Source organism: Pezoporus occidentalis, unplaced genomic scaffold (assembly GCF_034315485.1).
Source record: "Pezoporus occidentalis ecotype Australia unplaced genomic scaffold, CSIRO_AGI_Poc_V1 ctg97, whole genome shotgun sequence".
Lineage (NCBI taxonomy): Eukaryota > Metazoa > Chordata > Aves > Psittaciformes > Psittacidae > Pezoporus > Pezoporus occidentalis.
In genome coordinates, this window is record NW_026916336.1 from 1,338,103 (window position 1) to 1,359,397 (window position 21,295).

Sequence of the window (21,295 nt, forward strand, 5' to 3'; positions counted from 1 at the left end):
ATTGAAAACAGTAGTCTACCCAACCCTCTATCAAGGGTTTATCAAGGGAGGCCCATTGGGTCCACAATGTCTGCTATAGCTTCCAATTGCTAAGGAGATAGGTGCCACCATGCAGGCAATGGGTTTGCTGGACTCACCTTGCAGCAGTTGAGTGCTGTCAGCTGAATTCCAGGCTTTTCCACTTCACTGGTGTATTTCAATCGTCAGAGCAAAAGCATCTCTTCATGTCCAAGAAACATGGATTTAAGGAGAGAGGTATCAGACTGTACTGCCAGGAACAGACCTAAGGCACACAAGACACAGAAGGAGCATGGGAAAATGGCTGCTTTTTCTCTGATTTCTACTGATGTTGCCATTAGCAGCTTCTCTGAGCTTCCTGCTGCTAAACTTGACACCCACCAGCACTCTCTCACACCAATTCTTCTCCATGTAATCTCCATTCTTTCTTCACCCCCTTAGGTTCAACCCTACTGAGAACAACAACATCTCCCTGTAAGAAAGATGGAACAAGCAAGGCTGGAGAGCACGAGTCTCCTCCTGAAAGCACTCCCACAGCCAGCAGCTCCGGACAACAACATCCATTTCGCTAATGACTGGAATAATGACGACATTCTTGTTAGTAACTGTGGCGATAACAAGGCAAACACTAGTCGTAATTATTGTAAAATGTGCAGAAGGCAATTTAGAATAATAAATGTTTTGAATGCAGAGAGCACATGCGCACACAAAAGAGCCCATAGCTAGCTGGATCTCTGCACCTGTGGTGCACAAGGGCCCTCCTGATTGCATTGTCTGGAACAATGTGTCGTGTGGTGGTGCTCAAATTGAACAATGCCAGGTTCCCCCCACTTTGCAGGCAGAAGTGGGGCGTGCTGGGGCCTCTGCTTGCAAGGCATCCTGCTGGCTTTCCAGCCAAACCAGAAAACTAAAGGCTGACCAAGTCCCCAGGGAGGAGAGTTAAAAAACAGTGCCCAGGGGAAGAACAACCCCAGAGCTGGGGTACTCCAATGTGTCTGCCCCATGCAGATATCATCCTGATACCCCAGCAGGAGGCACACCATCTGCCTGGCCATGAAGTAAGATCCCATATTCAACAAGCCTGGTACTGAACGGGGACATCTCTTTGCAGTAGATGAAGACTGGTTTCCATGCATGGATAAACCTTTGCTCTTATGTTCTGGAGAGGAACTTTTTACAACAGCCTGTAGTGACAGAACAAGGAGGAATGGCTTTAAACTGACAGAGGGGAGACTGAGATTAGATATTAATAAGAAATTGTTCTACTGTGAGGGTGCTGAGGTGCTGGCACAGGTGCCCAGAGAAGCTGTGGCTGCCCCATCCCTGGCAGTGCTCAAGGCCAGGTTGGACGTGGCTTGGAGCAACCTGGTCTAGTGGAAGGTGTCCCAGCTCATGGCAGGGAGTTGGAACTGGATGAGCTTTAAGGTCCCTTCCAACCAAAACAAATCTGTGATTCTATGTAAGGCAGCATTTGAGGTGAAATGTGAATTATGGGCAGCAGTAGGAGATGAGAGGCCAAGAAAGAGACCAAAGGGAGAAGGAGAAGGGTGGAGTAAGAAGAGGGGTCCAGAGGATGAGCAAAGTGGATGAAGAAAGCATGGGAGAAGAAAAGGGGCCTGGGAAGCTCTCATTTAAAAAGCTGGAAGCTCCCTGCCAAAGTAAACAGTTGGACATGTAGGGTTCTACATGTCTCTGCTTAATTTTGACCATCTGGCATTTATTGAAATTGCTTCCCTTTGTATTTGCTATGATGAAGTGGTTTTGTATTCCTACTTTCTCTTCCTCCTTTCTCCTCTCAGTCTGACATGTAGCTTCTGTCCTGCCTTTCATCTGAACACGTCCCTGCGGTGACTGTTGAACAAAGAAGACAACTGTGGGGAGCGAATCCCAAGAGGGTACCAGGCATGGGGAGCAAATGCCTGCATACAGACAGCCACGGAGAGCTTACAGCTCTGCCCACACTGCTACCCCTAGTCTTACGTATTTCGCTTCCCTTGGCTCCAGTCTGGGAAAGTAACAGACTGAGAGGAAAGAAGGAAAGAGAAATCAGAGCAGAAGTTAAACAGGATAACAGAAAAGCAGGGAAGAAAAAAACTTAAAAAGGTGAAATTGCAAAGTGATGACAGGCTGGTGGAAGGGAATTAGAAGAGAGGAGGGCTCTGTTCACGTCCTCCTCTCCATGAACTGCCATGTGATTAGCCAAAAGAGCCATTTTGTAGGGAACTTTGGCACCAGCCACTCTCCTGCAACAAGGGCGAGAGACTGAAATAATCAACATTTTCTGCAGAACAGAAATGCAAACATTCAAATTCACGTCTCAACTGACAGTTTCAGTCAAAATACATCACCCTGACGTTCTTCAATTAGAAGAGATTCACAGACTCATTTCGCGGCATAGCCTGCAGTCCCAGGCCAAATTATACAGCCACGCTGCCATAGCTTGTATTTCCTGTAAGTGAGCAAGAAACCTCTGAGGCTCACCGTGCACTCCCAAGCCTATAGCAAGGAGGAGCTTTTTCAGTATTTTTTCCAGGAAGCCTGTCCCAGTGGAAAAAAGACATGAAAGCAACACAACCACAAGGGTGGGGAGATGTTTCCTTTGCCCTGTTCAGCCTCTGAACACTTCAGAGCCAGAACATTATTCATTGCAAGGTTTTTACACAGCAAATGCATGGCTCTGTCACTTTGGTATACCGTTACGATGCTTCTCGTAGCCACAATGCTGGGAGGACTGCAGGCAGAAAGAAGCTCAGTGGCTGTGCTGGCACAAATTAGTGGAGCTGAAACTTTAGATCAGTGACAGAGAGTCTGCCTCCTGGGAGCAGTAAATTGTGATGCTGGTCCCTAAAGACCCTCCTTGCCATTAAGTGATTAATGAATTCATTAACACCTCTTAGAACACAGGAAATATGATATGGACAGCCTGCCTAGGCTTTGCAAAGGTTTTTAGTTGGGTTTTGTTTTTTTTTTTTCCTTTTAAGAAACAGCAGAGAATAGTGACTAATTAAGCTATATGGCCCATGATAGCACTACTACATTTATCCACTGGGGATGAGCAGAGCGGTAAGATTCTCTTGTCTCATGCTCTGGCAAGCTTTTATTTGACCCATAACAAGATGCTAAAATAAGGGGTTTATTGCTATTATAAACCTTTCATTTGAAAGGGAGGGGGGAAGACTTTTTGCTGTAATGGCTTTAAATGACTTTCCCAGTGCTCCCAATCCAACGGTGGAATAGTCCCAGGGTAACTGGAGGTAACAGTCAGGGCAAGGAAAGGGGGAGGAATTGCACAATGGTCTCTTCAAGCCCTACAGAGAGCCTTAATTCTTGCCCTAAAGCCACATTCAAGACCCATTTCAGTGACAGTTTTATTTACCAAATGTAACATACCCAACAGGCTAAACACTTGGGATAAAGTGTGAGCTGGACTCAGTGTCTGACACCTGCATTAAATCAGGGCACAAGATTACCTCCCACACTGTACATCAGCAAGACACTCCTGGTGCTCCTGTGGCTCCAGCCAAGCAGCTGACAAGAGGTAATCATCCCCTGCCGCAGTGATAACAAGTGCCTCTCACCCCACATGTGCCTTGGGAGGGTATCTGAGGTCCAGCTTCCTGCTGAGCCTGCAATCTAACCTCACCAGTCATGGATGAAGATGCCCCAGCAGCAGCCAGGCAGGGCTAGCACTGTCTTGCTCAGGAAGTGATGCCCACATTACCCACTCTGAAGGGATAAATAGTTGCTACTTGAAGCTCATTTCCTTTTACTCCTCTTGGGTTTGCTTGTACCCATGTCACATATTTGCTGTATGATTGCAGAGAACGCAGGATTCATCTCTACAGCCACCAACTTCTGCAGAAATTCCTTTCCATAACACAAATGGAACAACTGCCCTTCACCACAAAATGGCACAGCAACCCTGAGGCTGGCTCTTTGCCTTAGTTTGCAGTGTCCTATAAGACCTGTCATGGGAACATGAGCTTGGGCTACATCACAGTTCACTTCTAGATACAGTTTGAGTTTGCTTGTGAAGGGCCACACAAGTCCAAGGGGACAGGAGATGCTCTGTACATAACACTTTGCCACTGAACATAAATGGAGGTGACAAGGAGCCACCACGTATTCCTGCCTATGGGCAAGCGTCAGGGCTTTGGGAAATTGGAAATTGTGGAGAATCAGGCCCAAAGACAACACTTTCAAAGAGTAAATTGAAGAGAGCTGAAAGAAAGCCCCTACACAAAGATTAAAGGGCATGAGGTATTGATTTACTTAGGAAGATCAAAAGAGCTATATTTGTATATAGTAGTTCAGCTAAGTGATGACTAAGTGTTTAAAAGGAAGAGTTTGAAGGACATAAACCAAGAGAGGGACCATTAGGGTGAGTGCAGTGAAGAGGGTTAACAGGAGCAGTAGTAGAGTGAAAGAAAAGGAAATGAAGATCTCAACTGCCTGCCCACAGACACTTTTTAGCAGGCCCCATCAGCACTGAACCGAAAGCCACATTTGGCAAACCAGCTTCCCAATGCATTCCAAGCCGCATCCTGAACCCTGCAGCTCACTGCGCCTCCACTAACAATGCAGCTTGTGCTATGCCACGGCATCCAGGAGCATGCAGGAAGGTCCTCAAGGGGACTTGGTACCATCACAGCCCATGCAGCACTTTTCAGATTGGCAATACCAACATACCTCAGACTCTCAACGGTGGAAGCCCTGTGCCTGCCCAGCTCACACAATACCCCAGACAGACACAGAAACAAGGGAGCTGTATATCTCAGAATCACTTCTGAGGAATCAAGTGTCCTGCTGCATCCAGTCCAAGGCCTAAGGACCTCGTCCCCAGACTTTAAACTCATTTAAACTTTATCGGAGCTATTTCTTCTTGTCTGGAAATAGTGTTTGCAAAGCACTAACCTGAATAATGGCACAAAACTTAATCCATCCGCACGGTTTGGTAACACCCCAGACCTTCTGCTTGATTCTGCTTTCTCAGACTGCTCTACCTTTACTGAGCTACACAGGATTTGCAGGGCTAGAGCTGGGATCACAGCCAGAATACCAAAAGCTATTCTGTTCCTCAAGATAATTCAGACTCAGGTGAGAAAAAGTTAGTTAAAGTGACTTTTTAATAAGTGACCTTCCTTTAGCCTCCCTCTGTGGGCTCAAGTTGACAGATGTCTACCTAGTGCTTCCAAAAGCAGCAGCCAGAAGCATTTCAGATACTGGTACCTTGGAAATCCTCCATGGAAAAAAGTCTGTGTACATAAGACAGGCAAGAAACACATCTTTCTCATCCTGGGGAGTCTGACGGTGAGCCTCAAGGCACGAGGGTGTGCAGGACTGGATCTGGGGAGGACCTGGAGGCCAGATGTTTCATTAAGCAGCTGAATTTTTGCATTACCTCACAGTGTCATGTCTGCTTACTCTGTTAAAGGCTGCAGCTGCCCATTCTAGCAATGCATAACCAGCCCTTTAGAGAAAGCACTTCCTACCCTGATGGAGAAGAGAAGAGAAAGATAAACAAGACAAAGAGAATCTGATAAGAGAGCCTGATGGAGCTGTTCTGCCATTGCCTGGAATATCCAGAAAACTTTATGACCTCACTTCTTCGTCCAAAAAAAACACCAACAAAAAGCTTTTGCTCTGGGATTGACAGGTACTTCCAGGCAGTTTAAATCAATGCCAATGCTCTGCACCCTGTTCACATCATTCGGCATTTTATCCACCATTTGCTGGAGCTATACTCTTTGCTGGGCACATTTATAGACAGCAGAAAGAGAGGTCATGCAATAAGTAATGATGAGAACAGGGTAGGCTACAGAGTAGGCTAAATGAGATCAGATACAAAGGGCAGGATTCATGGCCCATTACAGAGCCACTAAATACATTTTAGTCACCCTATTCTATTAGGTGCCAACAGAGCCTACCCCTGATCGAGGGCCCCCTGATCCATGGATTCAAGAGGATCAGCATTTGTACACCTCCAACAAGCAGGTGACATAACATACAGGCTGTTTTGTTCAGCCATGCATGGTCCCTTCACCACAAGCTGCTCACCCCTGTCTACATTGCCTATGTACATTACTGGGGAAAAATGTCTTCTGATGCAACCAAATGCAAGATAACACCTCTGGGAACCAGGAATGCAAATTGCAGCTACTTACAATATGGGAAATTACCTCAGAAAGCACTGACTGCAGCAAGGACTAAAAATGCTTTCCATAGAGGAGGTGAATATTCATCCAAGCAGGGATAGGAACTGCGCTTTCCCTGCCCCTTTGCATTTGCTCTCTCTGTTACCCACCATTTTGCCCCTCTTTTATCTCCATTTACATAACTCCATATGGAAAAAAAAGAACAAAACCAAACCCTTCAACATTTTAAATTGAAGTTTAGCTCTTGTGCAGAGCATTCCATAGCTCTCCATTCAGAGAGCTTTTCCAGGAGATGTAGGGATGTCTTAGGCAGAAAATACAACTACCCCTTCTTCAGCAACCATGAGCCACTCAGAGGCAGGGGACATCAATACATTCCTTTCCAGGAGAGCTGTGAGGCAAGTGTGGACCATAAGAGGTTAACACAGGATGCTGTCAGTTTGGGCTCAGTACCAGCTGCTCAACCCTCCTAAGGTACTGCCTCTGGGACTGGCCAAGCAGGACATGGGGGTGACAACAAAGCTGCTAAATATTCAACCATGTGCAACCAGCCTTCTCTTCCATAGGCTGTGCCTCAGCCCTTGGTGTCCATGCAGGGAGAGGAGACCCCAGGGGCATTCAAACGGAGGCCAGAGAGACACGGCTGAGAGCTGGAAAAACTCATAACTCAGCCTGTTCAGTTTGTCAAAGAGTTGCTTGAGAGATCACAATATGTCTAGACATCTCAAACATGGAAATATCCTGGGTTGCAGGGGACTTCCTAGGCCTTTGACAATGACATGGTGAGATTCAATGCCTGGAAGTTCAGGTCAGATAAATCCCCAAAAACAGTGCAATTTCCCAGCAGGGAGGGAAACTGAACACTGGAGGACCTCACAAGGGTGTGGATCGTCTTCATTTGACATCATTAGCCCAGCAGCAGATAACTTTTGAACAGCTAGGCTTTAATCCAGCTGGAGGGGGAAATCCAAACCCCAGGCTTGGAGGGAGTGGAGCTGGATGGCGCAGGGCACACCTCGGTGCCCCTGCTCCCTTCCTTCTCCCCTCAACCATGACAAGAACAGGAAATTCTGCATAATCTGCTCAGCCTCGGAGCTCCTCATTAAGCCAGTAGCTGCAGTCCAATCTCATTCCCCAAGACCTCAGCTGGTTGCCTGCAGACATAAGGAAGGAATTCATTTATTTGTTTTCCTCCTCCAGGCTCATTTGGCCAGACAGATGTTGCTTGCTATTTCTGTATGCTTGGTTTAGGTTTGTTTTCCCTTCCCTTCCTCTGAATGATCAGAGATTAACTATAGCTGGAGACACCCTGTTGAAGGTGCAGCCCAGGGTTTACAGATGTGTCAAAAGTGGGGTATGGGGATTGCCTTTTGCTGCACCCTATGTGATCAGTTAATGCCACCTCATCCAGTTACCTGGACAGCATCTGCTGTAATGTGGGTCACAGACACTGAGGTTCAGTGAAGTTCTGCTGTGATGGTTAGTATCGTATGCAGAGTTTGCAACCCATGCATCAGATGCTCTGGTCTTTCAAATGTTGCCGCTATTCAGAGCCTTGCAGATTGCCTAAATAAACATATGTAAATTTAAATTCAATCTCTCCCTTGCCCTGTCCCCTGTAAAACTCTTTGATGACTAAGCCCATTAGGGGAGGAGCAAGTCTCTTTTGAAATGTCACAGCTGATCTCTTCTGACCTTATCAAAGTGCAGGATCAATACACTGACCCATTTGGAGTAGAAAACCTCAAGCAAAAGCCAGAGAGAAGCAATTATAGCAGAATTTCAAGAATGAGAGGGGAGGAGGGAGAAGAAATACCCTGCTATGTCTCTGGAGAGTGAAAAACCAAATGAGCCAAAAGTAGCCATGATGCTTAGAATTATCATATACATAATTAGTATTTGATAAAGCAGGAAATAAAACATAACGTCCATTCATCATGCTGACAGCTGCAGAAACATATTGCAGGCTCTCACGTGTTAGCGGTGTGTGAGTGCCTGTGGCATTGCAGGTACTAATCCACACCACCAGCTCAGGGAGCCAAACACACCATGCTCTTTGCAGGATGCTGGCAGCACATCTCAGGATCTGTATCTGAGCATGGAAGGCATGATCACATGTTCCTGACTGCCTGGGTTCGAAGAATGGAGAGGCATCAGTAAAAGCCTTGACAGCAGCCAAGGTGCTTCCATCAAGCCTGTGAACTTCAGGCATGCAGGGACGTTCAGGCATCCTAGAAAGGTAAACCAAATTTCCTGATGTCTAGACCTTGGCCAACTGCACCATCTCATGATTGCAGCAGTCCCTGACATGGTTTTGAACTGGGCTAATTATCACCAGTTTGATCAATAGCTTGTTCCATTCATTTCAAATAAACAAACTTCAGACAGCAGAAATAGAGACACGAGCCAGGGTACAGTTATGGGTACCCAAATATATGCAGCCAAAGGTTTTATGGTCAGACACAACCCATTTCCCTGGCACCTATAAACCATAAAGCAGCACCTCCACCACCTAGCGCCAAGGCCCCACGAGTCTTCATAAGACGTAGAAGTATTTAGAGATAAACTTGTCATTAACTTTCCCATGAAGAGGGCAGTCAGCAGGGTAGAGAACCTAGGTCAAAGAGCAGCTATGATTCCCATGGAGAAGAGTTGACATAGAAGGAGTAGATGACATAGAAAACACTCTCAAAATCAGAGAGGGGGATTGAAAGATAAAGAACTTGTAGGACTGCAGGCTCTGTCTAGAGCAGGTCTCTCTACAGGGCTTTGCCCAAGTGAGGGAGGTTTTTTCTTCCCTTCATGGATGTTTTTGAGATATACCTTTCCTCACAAGGGCGAACACGAGCCATTTACAAGCAACTCAGTGACAAAACAGGAAGATATCAGCTTCTGCCTCGCCTGACAAAAATAGCCAAGTGCCTGATGGCAAAGCCACACACCCATCCTTGCTCTGCCTGGCTGGAGCGGAGCTGTGCCACAGACTCCCGCGGCACATGCTGCTCGCCAGATTGCTGACTTGGGATAGGTCCCTGTCCATCTGTCGAGGCAGAATTATTCCACTTGAAAGACACTAAAAAAATTCCCTGGAGTACTGCAACTGTCCCAGTTCCCACGTGAGCCGTCTCACCATCAACCGCAAGCTGCTCTGAGGAATGGGAAGAGCTCCGGTCAAAGCCCTTCCCCTCATTCCCACCCTTTTTATTTGCAGATAAAGCCACCACCTCTAACTTCATCAACCCTTTTTTTACGGCTGTCTCCTTATAAACCTGTTAACCAACATAAGGCAGGATCCTCAGCTCTCTGGCTGTCCATCTTTATCCAGCAGGGAAAGAGCACCGTGAACAATCTCCTTTGGAGGTTATCAAAAAAGCAATCAAAGAAAGTCTCTGCTGTCCTGGGAAATTTTCTATGCACTAGGAGTCTCATCAAACCAGGGGAAAGAAAGCAATAGCAAATTTAACAGTGCCATCCATAGCAGACACAGATGGCTGCAGTTCCTAAATAAGCATTACATTAGTGCAAAGGAGAGGGGAAAAAAATTAAAGGGAGAAAGAAAAATATAACAGCTGTATCTTAAGCCTGGAGGCTGATGCTAAATCTATGTTTGTAGATGCTTTCGCACTGGCAATAAAAGTCAAGTTGCTTCCATGCTAAAGGGGCACAGCTGAGTGCTTTATGCACTGTCCTTGACCTGCTAATCATTTGGTGGGAATACCCTCCAGCTGCCTGTCAGCCTGAGGCACCTGCAGCAGAACAGGAGGAGACAGGGGCAGAGAAGGAGAGCAGTGGGGGAAAGCATTAATATTTAAAGCAGTGCTTTGCACTGCTGTGAATGGAGTTCTGCTTAATAAAAAAATAAATTAAAGAAATCAATAGCACGCGATGTCCTGCACTGCACTGACAGAAAGATCATTCGCCCCTTCGTCACTGCTGGCAAGCTAAGGCCACAACTCAGACACTTTCCCCAGCACGTGTCCTGTAATCCTGCAGGGCAGACAAAAAGGAGATAAAAGAATTGAGGGCCCTAGACTTGAAATGTTGACCCCTCCAAAGATCAGTGCCTCACTCTGGAGGGAGCAGGGAGCTCAGGCAGGGTTCAGAGAAAGCTCTGCTCCCAACCCAGGGATGCTGGAGACTTTTCTCCACAGTCTGGAAGGGAAAACATGAGGTTGATGCCAGCAAAGTTCACAGTTGACACAAATATTGGAGGAGCAGTAAATGCCGGCATGAATGGGTTGGTTACAGTAGGCAAGCTGTGTTGGCAGATAGGCAGGCTAAAAGTGGCTTTTAAAATACCCACGTGCCAGGCCGGGCCTGAGAAACAAAAGAATATAAGTGCACTTAAAAATGCAGGCAGTTTGAGGAGAGCTTCCTAGGGCAAGAGCATAACCCCATTCCTGGAAGTACAAACAAGGATGCAATAAGGAAGGAGTTCCTCCAATACCATGCAAGACTGGCACCATGGTCCTGAATCAACATGGTCTCCATACTCGTGACCACATCCAGTGTGCAGCAAATTCAGCCAAGCACTTGAAAGAAGCATTTTCCTGAGTGAGCATCTATCCCACGGATGGATGCAGCACACAGGCTGCTCCTCTGCAACGCACCTGGTCTTCATAAACAGAGGCAACTTCAATCACTTAGGATCCTGAAACACCAAGCTCAAATGACACATATGTTGGCCTTTGGGGGATGAGATTTCTTGCAATCTCACACATCTGGTTTTCCCCTCCTCTGCTTTGTAGTAGCAACCAGTGAGGTTTCATTCCTGCTAATGTTTCCATTAGTCTATGACAAAGTGCAAAATTTCACAGCTATGCTGTGTCAGAGCTGTGGTACCTTCTGCCTCTTGTTGACCTGGTCAGCATTACTTATCAATTGCCCTCTGTGACTATCCCCATAGCTCACAAACATTGAAGCATTATTACATTTAACTATGATATTCTCTATAGTAGCTACACTGATTACTTATCAGCCTTTGGGATTGCTCATAGAGCACAAGCCTTAAGCCTGAGTAGTGAAAAGGATGGCATGTGGGCAAGGTTTGGCTGCTTTTACCAGAACTGCTTGGGGATTTTCCATCAGGAGCATGCTGATTTCTTGCAAAAAGAACAACTCACCTGGGCATGCCAATACCAACATGTTCTTGTTTCCAAACAAAAAAAATTACCTGAAAGTTTAGATAACATCAAAACATTATGTTTCCTGAATATGAGGGCATATAATACTTTGATTTTCATTCTAAAGCAACTTTTCACTTGGAATTGATATATACACACTGATTTTAAATGCCAAAATCAACTCAAAATATGTAACAAATTTTTAAATAGTTTCACAAGGGCATTTTTGAACAAAAACTCTATTTAAATTAAATGCCAGAATTTTGCCAGGAAATAGAAAATACATTTCTTGTTCAGCTCTAGACATGAGCGTAACACCTTGATAAGCTTTAATATAACTGAGAGAACACACTGGGCTAACAGGGGCAGCTGTAAAAATGCTGGGAGAGCAAGGAGGCAGAAGGACGAGCTGAGAGCAATGCTGTAGGTCAGGGAAATGTGAATTTGTGATGCCAGGTGGGGTACCTGCACATGGGCCAGGTTTCAGAGAGTCTGGGGATGCGAATGGAGAAGCTGCCAAAGAAGGATATTTCAGAGCATTCACTTCAAGGGCAAACCACTGAATCATTTTAAATCACATCAGTTAGTGGAAAAAAAAAACAAACCAAATTTCCTTCTCTCCAAAGCAGATTCCCTGATGTGCCAATTCGGTGTGCCATAGTGGTGCTCTTGGTGGCATCAAGGAGGAAACTGGGAAGCATCATCTCTGTCTGCCCAAGCCATTCTGAGCCCTAGTCATCAGAGAAAGTGGATCAGTGCTGAGTGGATGGCCGAGATAAAAGGTATAGCTCTAAAGCACATTAATTGCTTATTAATTACCCCATGAATCATGGTGACACCTTTGTCTGCGTTCCCAGTAACACACTTGGAGTTAGCTGGGACTGTCACACTGCTTTGTGTAAACTGACATAGCTTTGCTGCCTCCTTCCACGCCCTCCTGGATCCCAAAGGGTGAAAAACAAACCCGAAAACCCCCACAGCTTAGCAATGGTAAGCTACCCATCGGTAGCATGGCAGTCTGTGACCCAGTGCAGGCAGTTTGGAAATATGCCCTCTCAATGGCAATGGGCAGGACAAGAAAGCACAGATGTCAGGATACTCACAGGACAATGATGAGCTGAAGTCCTCAAAAGTTTGAGATCCAGGTTACAATTTGCAAAGCGTCACCTTATGGAGCCCATCCAGGGCTCTGCTGCAGCTTCCCACAAGGAACTGCAAGTTCCCATTAAATCACAGAGAGCTGTAAACCAATCACCACAGAAAATTTCTGTTCCATCACCAGTGCTCTTTCTTTATTTTTTTATTTATAGCACTCTCTGATTTCCAGCAACTTTTTTATTACAAAAAAATTATTTTCTTTGTCTGAAAATTGATATAAAAAGAAATCCATCTCTCAGCCGTCATTTCTCTTAATGATGTTTACATCAGCAGATGGGGAAAAAATCACTTTTTAAACAGAATTTATTACCCGCTGACCCAAAGCTTTACCATATATCACTGTGGTTTCAGAAAGTTAGTTTCCACAGCAACATGATGTAACTCTCCAGCGTGTCTGTGAGCTGCTGATGTTAACTCTTCCAGCTCCTAGCCTCATTTTTGTGAAGGGGTATCTTAGCCACATGGCAGTCACTAGGAGACCTCAAAGTTGGTTAAGATGTGGGAGCTCATGCTCAGGAACCCTGTGCAGATAGGGCCATCTTTAAATTCCCTCATTTAATGAGATAACGAGTAACAGCTTAAAGCAAAAGTGAAAGCCTGCAGGTATCCCAGGTAAAGGACACAGCTCTGTGCCCACCAGCAGCACTAGTTGGGTAGAGGTAACACAGAAGGAAGAAGACTACAGATGACTAGAGATACCTACTAGTACAGTATGCTTGTCCAGAGAATGGGGTGGCAAAACAATACAGTCATTAGGATGATTCAGAAAAAGGGAGGAGGGTCTTAGAGAGACTAAGAGAGTCTAGCCAAGCATACAAGCCTACCCATAATATGCTTGCCCAGATACTTAGGGACAAGCAGATACTACTGCTTGTATTTATACTATGCTGCTTGTATCTGTACTACACTGCCTCCAAGCAGTAGTAACTGCTTGTCTGTAAGCACAGATGTCCTCACCTCTGGGTGAGGAACTGGGTTGGGTATTTTGTTCCATGGCTCTCCTCTTCACTGTGAAACTGTGGCTTGGTATAGAAATACCCGAAGACCAGATGCCTTCCTGACTGCTGATCACATTTGTGCAAGCATCTAGAGAGCTCTCACAGCTAGACAGCAGAGAGATCAGAGAGAATGAGCACAGAGCAATAACAGCCACTGTCTTGGGGAAGGGCCTGGGACAGCAAAAGGCAACTCTCTGCTCCTCTGAAGACTTGTGCTCTGAGATCACCTCCAAGCTTTGGCCACACAGGTACAGCCAAGCATCAGGCACAATCGGCTTTAGCAAAAAAGCTGGCTGCTTAGCAATCAAGGTTCAGCTCCAATAGAGACAGTTGCACCTATCACTGCACTTATTGATTGCTGGAATGTTGATAAACAATTGATTTTTTTCTGCAGATGTCACCTGGAAGGAGTTTTATACTTCTCTCTACAGGGAACAAATGATAGCGAGAACCTAACAAACACAAAGAAAGCAAAGAAACACAAATCTTCTGATACGGCTGATAATTCTTGATAGAAAGTGGCCAAGTAATAGAATTAAGTTGCTTCTACTGGGATTTGAGAGTCTACCATGGTGGGAGATGGGAAAAGCATTACTCAGTGCTTTGGCTCTGACTTCAGAATGACACTTTGGCACCTTATCAAAGAAATCCAACATCTACAGCCTCTTGGCTTGAGCCAGATACAGAGCAATAACCGATCCACCTGATGAGAGATGTTAATCAGCTTTCAGCAACAGATCATAAGCCAGGAGAATAAAGGCTGTTGGAACTGTGGGAAGTGCATGACAATATGCAGAGACACAAACTGTGCAGAGGAGAAAGCAAACTCAGATAAGCCAGGTTCCAAGAACACCATACATGGAGCTCTTGAGAAAAAACAACAGGCATTTACAGAGAAGATGAGAAAACTGCTAGTTACCTGGCTCTAAGACTACCTGGAAAATGATACTATGTATCGTGTTTGGAACCAGAGGACCATTTAAAAGACTATTGTATCACCCTAAATTGGGAAATTTAAAGTAGTATTCACAGGAGACAGCAAAGCATGAAGGGCAGCAATACACAGGAAACCAGACGCTGCCAGCTCTGATCTCCTGAAGAATCCTTGGGAGATCAGGGTTGGTAAGGCAAAGCTCTGCTGTGAGAGCCCTCTCAGGAACCCCGAACATACTTTGCAGTCTTAATCTGGGCATTTCTCTCTAGACATCAGCCCCATGTGTCCTGTGCAACCACACACTGACATAACTATTATAAGGGTCTACTGAGGTAGACCTTCTTCCTATTCCAGGCTCAGGAAGATCTCAAAAGGTTGCTGCAGCAATCGCGATGCCGTCACCAGTTCAGTACTATGGACCAGTCTTCCAGACAGACCAAACAGTTCTTGGGAGGAAAGCTAGCAGCTTTTGTTTCCTGCCATGCTTGGAGCCTGGTTTTTAATAGTAAGCATCTGGCCTCGAAGACCAAAGTCCCAAAGCCATTGAGCCCAAGGTCTAAACCCAAATCTCCACACCCCAGCACTGTAACCATTGGGTCTGAAGGATAGATAAACCTTCCCAGTCCTAACGTATTTCTTTCTGCTCTACCTTGCACATTTTAAAAGCCTTTACACAATGGCCAGAAATCTTCCCCAACATACTGCATGAGAGGTGCTTCACAATCTATCGCCCACAGCCTATAAGGATGCAATGCAACCCTGTACTGAACCACTTCTCACCTTTCCCAGAGCACAAAGCTTCCCAAACCTCATGGCTTCATGAGTAGCACAAATAAAAGGTAGTCTCTGTCCTCCTCTGTCTGAATAAAAGGATTTGTAGCATTTGGAGATGTTTTCTGAAACAAAAAAGTCCCCACTTGTAAATGCATTTTGACTGGTGTGTCTAATGTGTACTCAGCACCACAATAATTAACCAGCAAATACATATCAAGTTTGGGAAAGCTGTCTCAGGAGGTTGTGACCATATTTAGCCAAGATCACTTGTTCTCATTGATTTTTTACCTAAAAACAATTCAAGCTTCCTTTTCTGCATTCAGTATGGCAGCTCTTGCACAAGTTAAAGTCTCCAGTAAAGCTCCTCTGTGCTAATAAACATTGGTTCTGCCAAAGAAAGACACCAGCCACATTTTCAGAGATATGAGCAGCACACTGACAGGGTTAGAATCGTTATCAAAGATCAGATACAAGATTAGTATCATTATCAAAATCAGCCTACCAATGCCATTTCCTCCACTTACCTTAAAATCCTGGAGTCTATCAGAGGATGTTGACCTTTATATCAAAAAATGTCAAGCAGCCTATTTAGTAGAAAGGTTCAAATTAGATGACCTAGAAGGAGAAAGCTTTTCCAGAAGCAGCTCCCATCCTCTTCAGCAGGGAGATGGTGCATGTGCTGTGAAAGGCACAGGCAGGTTGCAGCCCACACCTCAGGAAGCCGGCTTCAGGCTCGTCAAAATAGTCTGCTTGATGGAAGGAGATGTACTAATTGATCAGGCATCACAGTCATGAGATGTTGTACAATTCCTGCCGAGGATGGAGAGATACATCCATCATCACAGCTGGCTACGCCGGGCAGGAGCAGCGTGAGCAGCGGAGCTTTAAAACCTTGGCCTTTTTAACAATGCTGTCCTGTGCTATGAGACGAAGCTTGTGATTGAGCTTGCAGTGGAGGAAGCCGCAGCAGCATCACATCATGCTGCGGACAGTATCATGGGACTGGGAAATGTGCATTCCTGCCCTGTGCTCTGTGCAAGGGCCACAGCCCTTCTCCTGCTTAGGGACCCTGTGAGAGAAACCACAGTGGAGCAGGACTCGGGACCGGGTTGTGGATGCATGTTGCCACATCAACGACAGTCCTTTCCCAAAGCTTTCCATATCCATTGCTTGGGTCAGGCTATAGTTCATCTCCAGCTCTGACAGTAATTTGAGCTAGTGAAAAATGAATCTGTTGGAAAGAGAAGACCAGGATACACAAACCACGACAGAGGCTTGAGCTCAGGCAAGTGAGTGGTAGAAATAACCCCACGTATGCTCCCAGCCCTTTGGCACTAGGTATGCCAGCAGCCAGCCACCGCAGCTTGGCAGGTGTCTGGGCAGGATTTGCCTGTGATCATCTGTCTGTCCTCAGATCCAGCATCCTTCACTCATTTCCAGTGATCCCAAGGTCCTCACAACATGCTACCACATAAACTGGAGCCACTCAAGATCTTGGTACCAACACTAAGTGCCACAGAATGCTCCTTCACAGCCTTTCTGCCCCAGGGATCTGTCATTGGACTCAGCCTGAGTCCAGCAGCATTCACTCAAAACTCCCACTGGATTTAGAAGGAACATTAAATAAAACCAGCTGCTCTTTGCTGTCACAGCCTAAGTGCATTAATGTCTTTTTATCTACATGGGGCACTGCAGCTGACCCCTGTTTCCATGCAATTGGTGTTAATAAAATCTTTCTCTGCAGAAGTGACAAGGGAAAGATACACTTCAATTGGCATGTTTTATTTGAATTGAAATTTGAGTGCAAGTCTCATGATTCATAAAAACCTGTGTTGATAACTCTGATCCACGACCCTCCTCTGAGACCAGCTTTTGGGCTGACTATTTCTGAAGAAAATGCTTAGGAAACATCTATATAAGGCAGCCCCCAGCACTGGCTTACAATCAAGTCATCTTTGAAACACTTATTTCAGCCAGTTTAGGTTACTTTCACTGAAAAATTAGAAGCAAAAATAGTCCAGAGACAAAACATTATAAAGAGCATATGGGAAATAACATACAGAGTAGGTCTTGAATCTTGGCCGAAAACTGATTAGTTTAGATTTATGTAAGAGTCCTTCAAGCCAAGAAGCAGTAAGCTGAAGCTAAACCTGAGGAAATTAAAATAGCTGTTACAGCCTCTTTTTCAGCAAGCATGGGCAAAGGAGGACAATAGCTGTAGTCTGTAGCTGAGCATAGCTGTCCAACAACTCCACAGGAGGAAGAAATGCTATTGCAATAGGTGGGAAAGAAGAGAACTGGGCATGCAGCTGAGCAAGAAACACCTGACTGGATCTCTGGATGCAGCAAAAAAAGGAGAGAAAGCTAGCAAGTATTTTTGGCTACCTACAGAAGCAGGAGGAACATCTCTGAGGCATAACAGGTAGGCTCACCATGTGACTAAAATGTGCAGAAAGGCAGCAATATGGAAGGGAAGCAAAGGGATTGCTGAAGAGGGCCAGGTTAGCAACATCTTCCTCTGATGCCATAGAAATTGAGCTGTATTCCCCTGCTGTCCTGACACACACAAGGATAAATGCATGCATCTGTGTCTGTTAATGTGCTGTGCACTAGGGGTTATGCAGACACTGTGGCTGCACCCCACATGCCACCTTCTAGTTAAGCCTGAATGTCCAAGTGAAGTCCTCAAGCCATTCAGAAATGTTTCTGGAGGTATTTCACTGGAACCTTAATGGCTAAAGAACCAAGGCAAGACACAGTCTTAATACTTGTTCTCTGATCTCCCATTATACTGGCCCAAACTTTTCCTTTCTCTGTGTCCTGGTTTATACTGGGATACAGTTAATTTTCTTCCTAGTAGCTGGTACAGTGCTGTGTTTTGAATTTAATATGAGAATAATGTTGAAAACACTTCCAGCTTGAAAGTTGGAAGAAAATTCTCTAATCCAGCAGAAACCAGGACACCCTATCTACAAAATAAGTTGATCCTGCTTAGATCTTCCTCCTTGCTCTTGAAGTGATGTTCATAGGGTGTTTTATTCAGTTTCAAACTACTTCTACCTCTTCCCTATAGATCACTTAACTCTGTTTTAAATTTATACTAACCATTTTGCCAGAAGCTCCTTTTCTAAGCAGGCTCCTATATTAAGACCAACTGTACCTGTCCATGCCAAATGAAAAGAAATGATGAATGTGCTTCATCAGCCAGGGCAGGAAAAGTGATAGTAATGTGAAGAGACAGTAAATAAGCAAAGCATCCACAGAGTATTTCAAAAGTAAATCAAGTTATGGAAACAATTAAAAGAAATAGAGAATTTGTGTACAATTAGTAGTCATATTGCTTCTCCCACCCATACAGGCAGTTCTGCAGTATCAAAATGAAGAACTGACTTGCATTTTTGAAGTCTCAACATTTCATTAGTAATAGCAGATTTTTTTCCAATTGGGAGAACATGTATAATCTCCCTCTCTTCTTCCCTATTTAGGCAGCTCTGCTGAGAGGGAACTCAGTTATAACTTGAATATTAGATTCAAAAACAAGGCAGAACCGAAGCTATAGTGGTTGAATCTCAGCCAAGACCTCCCTGCACACAGGTCCAGTAGAGCTTTTTGCAGGAGGTTTCAACCAGATAGGAAATAAACGCAGACCAAAAGCAAAACGCAGCTGAAAGATTTAATTTGCCATTCTCCTGGTGCATTTTTCAGAAGTTCTCATTGTAGCAGGTGAACCTCACTCTTCCCAGTCTGTATTAAAAGAATGGCAATAACGATTTCTTGGTCTATGCTACCCCTGCCCAATGCACAAACGGCAGTACTGCCACCTTGGTACTGAAAAAGACTAAAATATTGACTGGCACTATCTGATCAATTGTGGAAGGCAAGTGATTATAGACTGGGAAAGAGGGCAGTGATTTGTGTAAATTTTACAATTATTCTGATTAATAACCCCCAATTTATTTATTTCTATCTCTCCATAGGCAAAAGGAGATGTATGACTGCTGCAGAGGAAGACACAGCCCAGCATCTCTGACAACTTCAGGATGACAACTCAAGCTTGCAAGGGTCACTGCTGTCCCAGGCACCACTTCAGAATCCAAAACCCCTTCTACGAGCATGGGGGAATGGATCAACTCCCCTCAGAGATATTCTCTGACAATAAGTGCACTTAAACTTCTGATGTGCTCAGACGCAGGGAGACAGAAGCCGGGACAGAAGGATACATCTCTCCTGCAAGGCACTGGAGCATAGCAGCCCAGCAGGCTCTTGCCTTCAGCTAGGAGAATGCCCTTGTAATGTTCTCCCTGTTAAAATCTTTATGCTTTGAGCTGCCTGCAACCCTTTCCAACCCAAGCAAGCTACTTCAGAAAGCTGAATCCTGTGGCAGAGATTCTCGTAGGTAAAATACAGATTTTTCCCTCAGTGTGGAGTTTTTGCAGGGTTTATTTGACCTATGGATGAGCTGAATGAAATTTTTTGGGAAGCATTTGTTGCAGAACTGAGATGGAAACTCTTCACCTGGTCCAGCCTATGGGAAGGGTCTGAATCTCCACAACACTCCCCAGGACCCCAGTCACTCTTGGGGCAGACTGGGATTTTAAGCAGCAAGAATAAATAAGCAGAAAGAATGAAAATGACAATTTGCACAAGTTGGAAGATGCCTCAAGAGGAGCTTAACCACAGAGTCAGTTAAGACCTTCCTTAGCATCACAGCCTAAGTTAAGGCTCCCCAGTCTCACTCCCACCCTCCTCTTTCTTACCTTGTTGCAACTTCCAGTCTCCCACATAGTCACCTCGGTCGAAGTCCCAGAGGAGATAACACAGGTCACATCACTGTCTTCTTATAATCATTCTAATCACCTCATTATGCACCTCACATTTACCCCAGCATGGGGACAGAGCAGGAGAGGCAAGGCAGCCTTTCCCACATCAAGCTCACTGCCCTGAGGCTGGAGGGGGACAGCCCTTCCAGAGACAGAAGGCAGAAAGAGAAGCCAAAAATGGCTACAAGTCAGGGAGATTGGAGCAAATTATGAAACCCACTTGTCAAACATATATGGCAGTGTCAGGCTTTGCCTGGAGCTTCCCTTCCTGCTAAAAGAAATGTGACAAATTAGGGTAGGGAAGCATACACTATTGCTGTCCTGAAGAGCAGGGGAGATGTTTTATGTATTTTGCTCTCGTAAGTCAGACAAAAGTTCAGCAACTCCTAAGTTTGCAAAATAAAAAAAAAAAACAACCCACACAAACCAACAAAACAAAAAAATACAGTAGAGAAGAAATTTGGCCCAAGGGTTGCAGTGCTCCAGTCTGAGTCAGGGCAAACTTCAGCTCATTTGAAAGTCCCACAAAGCAACTGGAGCTTTTAATTTAAAGAGAATATTTTAAACATCCCAGATTTTCTGCTTTTAAAATTATGTTTGTTTTAATCAAATGAAAAAAATAATTTAAAAAAATATTCCTTGGTAAAAAAGCATCAGTGGAAAGCTTCTGAAATGAAAAATTCTCTTGCAGGTTTCTTCTGAAGAGGAAAAGGCATTATGCATTTTTCATTGAAATGGATGGCATGTGTCTTTTTTCCTGATGAAAGAGAACGGTGCTTCTAGACAAATCCTGAGCTGGTGCAGAGGTGGATTATAACATACCCGGCTCCAGCCAGAAGCAAGGAAATGGTATGAGAAGCCCAAACAGCTCTGTGCTGCTGCTTGCTTAACCAACTCAGACAGGTGTAATGGAGTTTCCCCCAAAGTGAGACTCAGAATAGAATCAAGAAAACCTCAGTTTTATCTTAACTTGGGATGCCTTAAGATCCTTTCAGAGCTGGGCTTTTAAGGTGTGTGTTTCTGCAAAGTTGTGTGGAGTCATAGGAATCGTAGCTTGGGATTGTCAGTCTGTTTTCCAGAGTGTTCAGTTCCCCTGGCTAAGGGCATGACACTAGAGAGCACAGTAAAGAGGAGCTTGCTCCAAGGAGGACAGCCCATGCCAAGGAACAGAGCATCTGCATCACAATTCCCCAAAACCAGCCCTGGCAGAAGCTCTCCAGCACTGAATTTACTAACTGCAGGCTTCGGTTCATTTAAAGCAAAGAATATGATTCAATCCCAAACAAAGTTCTTCAATTTGGATTTGCCCCAGTTT

At 45.0% G+C, this 21,295-nt stretch overlaps 2 long non-coding RNA genes across 2 annotated transcripts; one reads left to right on the plus strand and one right to left on the minus strand.

Annotated features, from left to right (window-relative positions):
- Positions 1–139: 139 nt before the first annotated feature.
- On the minus strand, positions 140–17,695 carry LOC134157492 (uncharacterized). The gene is made up of 3 exons (XR_009962337.1): positions 17,550–17,695; positions 15,685–16,229; positions 140–283 (listed from the first exon to the last, which is right to left on the minus strand). It is a non-coding gene; the product is annotated as an uncharacterized LOC134157492 (long non-coding RNA).
- Positions 17,474–19,484, plus strand: LOC134157491 (uncharacterized). The gene is made up of 2 exons (XR_009962336.1): positions 17,474–17,582; positions 19,138–19,484. It is a non-coding gene; the product is annotated as an uncharacterized LOC134157491 (long non-coding RNA).
- The last annotated feature ends 1,811 nt before the right edge of the window (positions 19,485–21,295 follow it).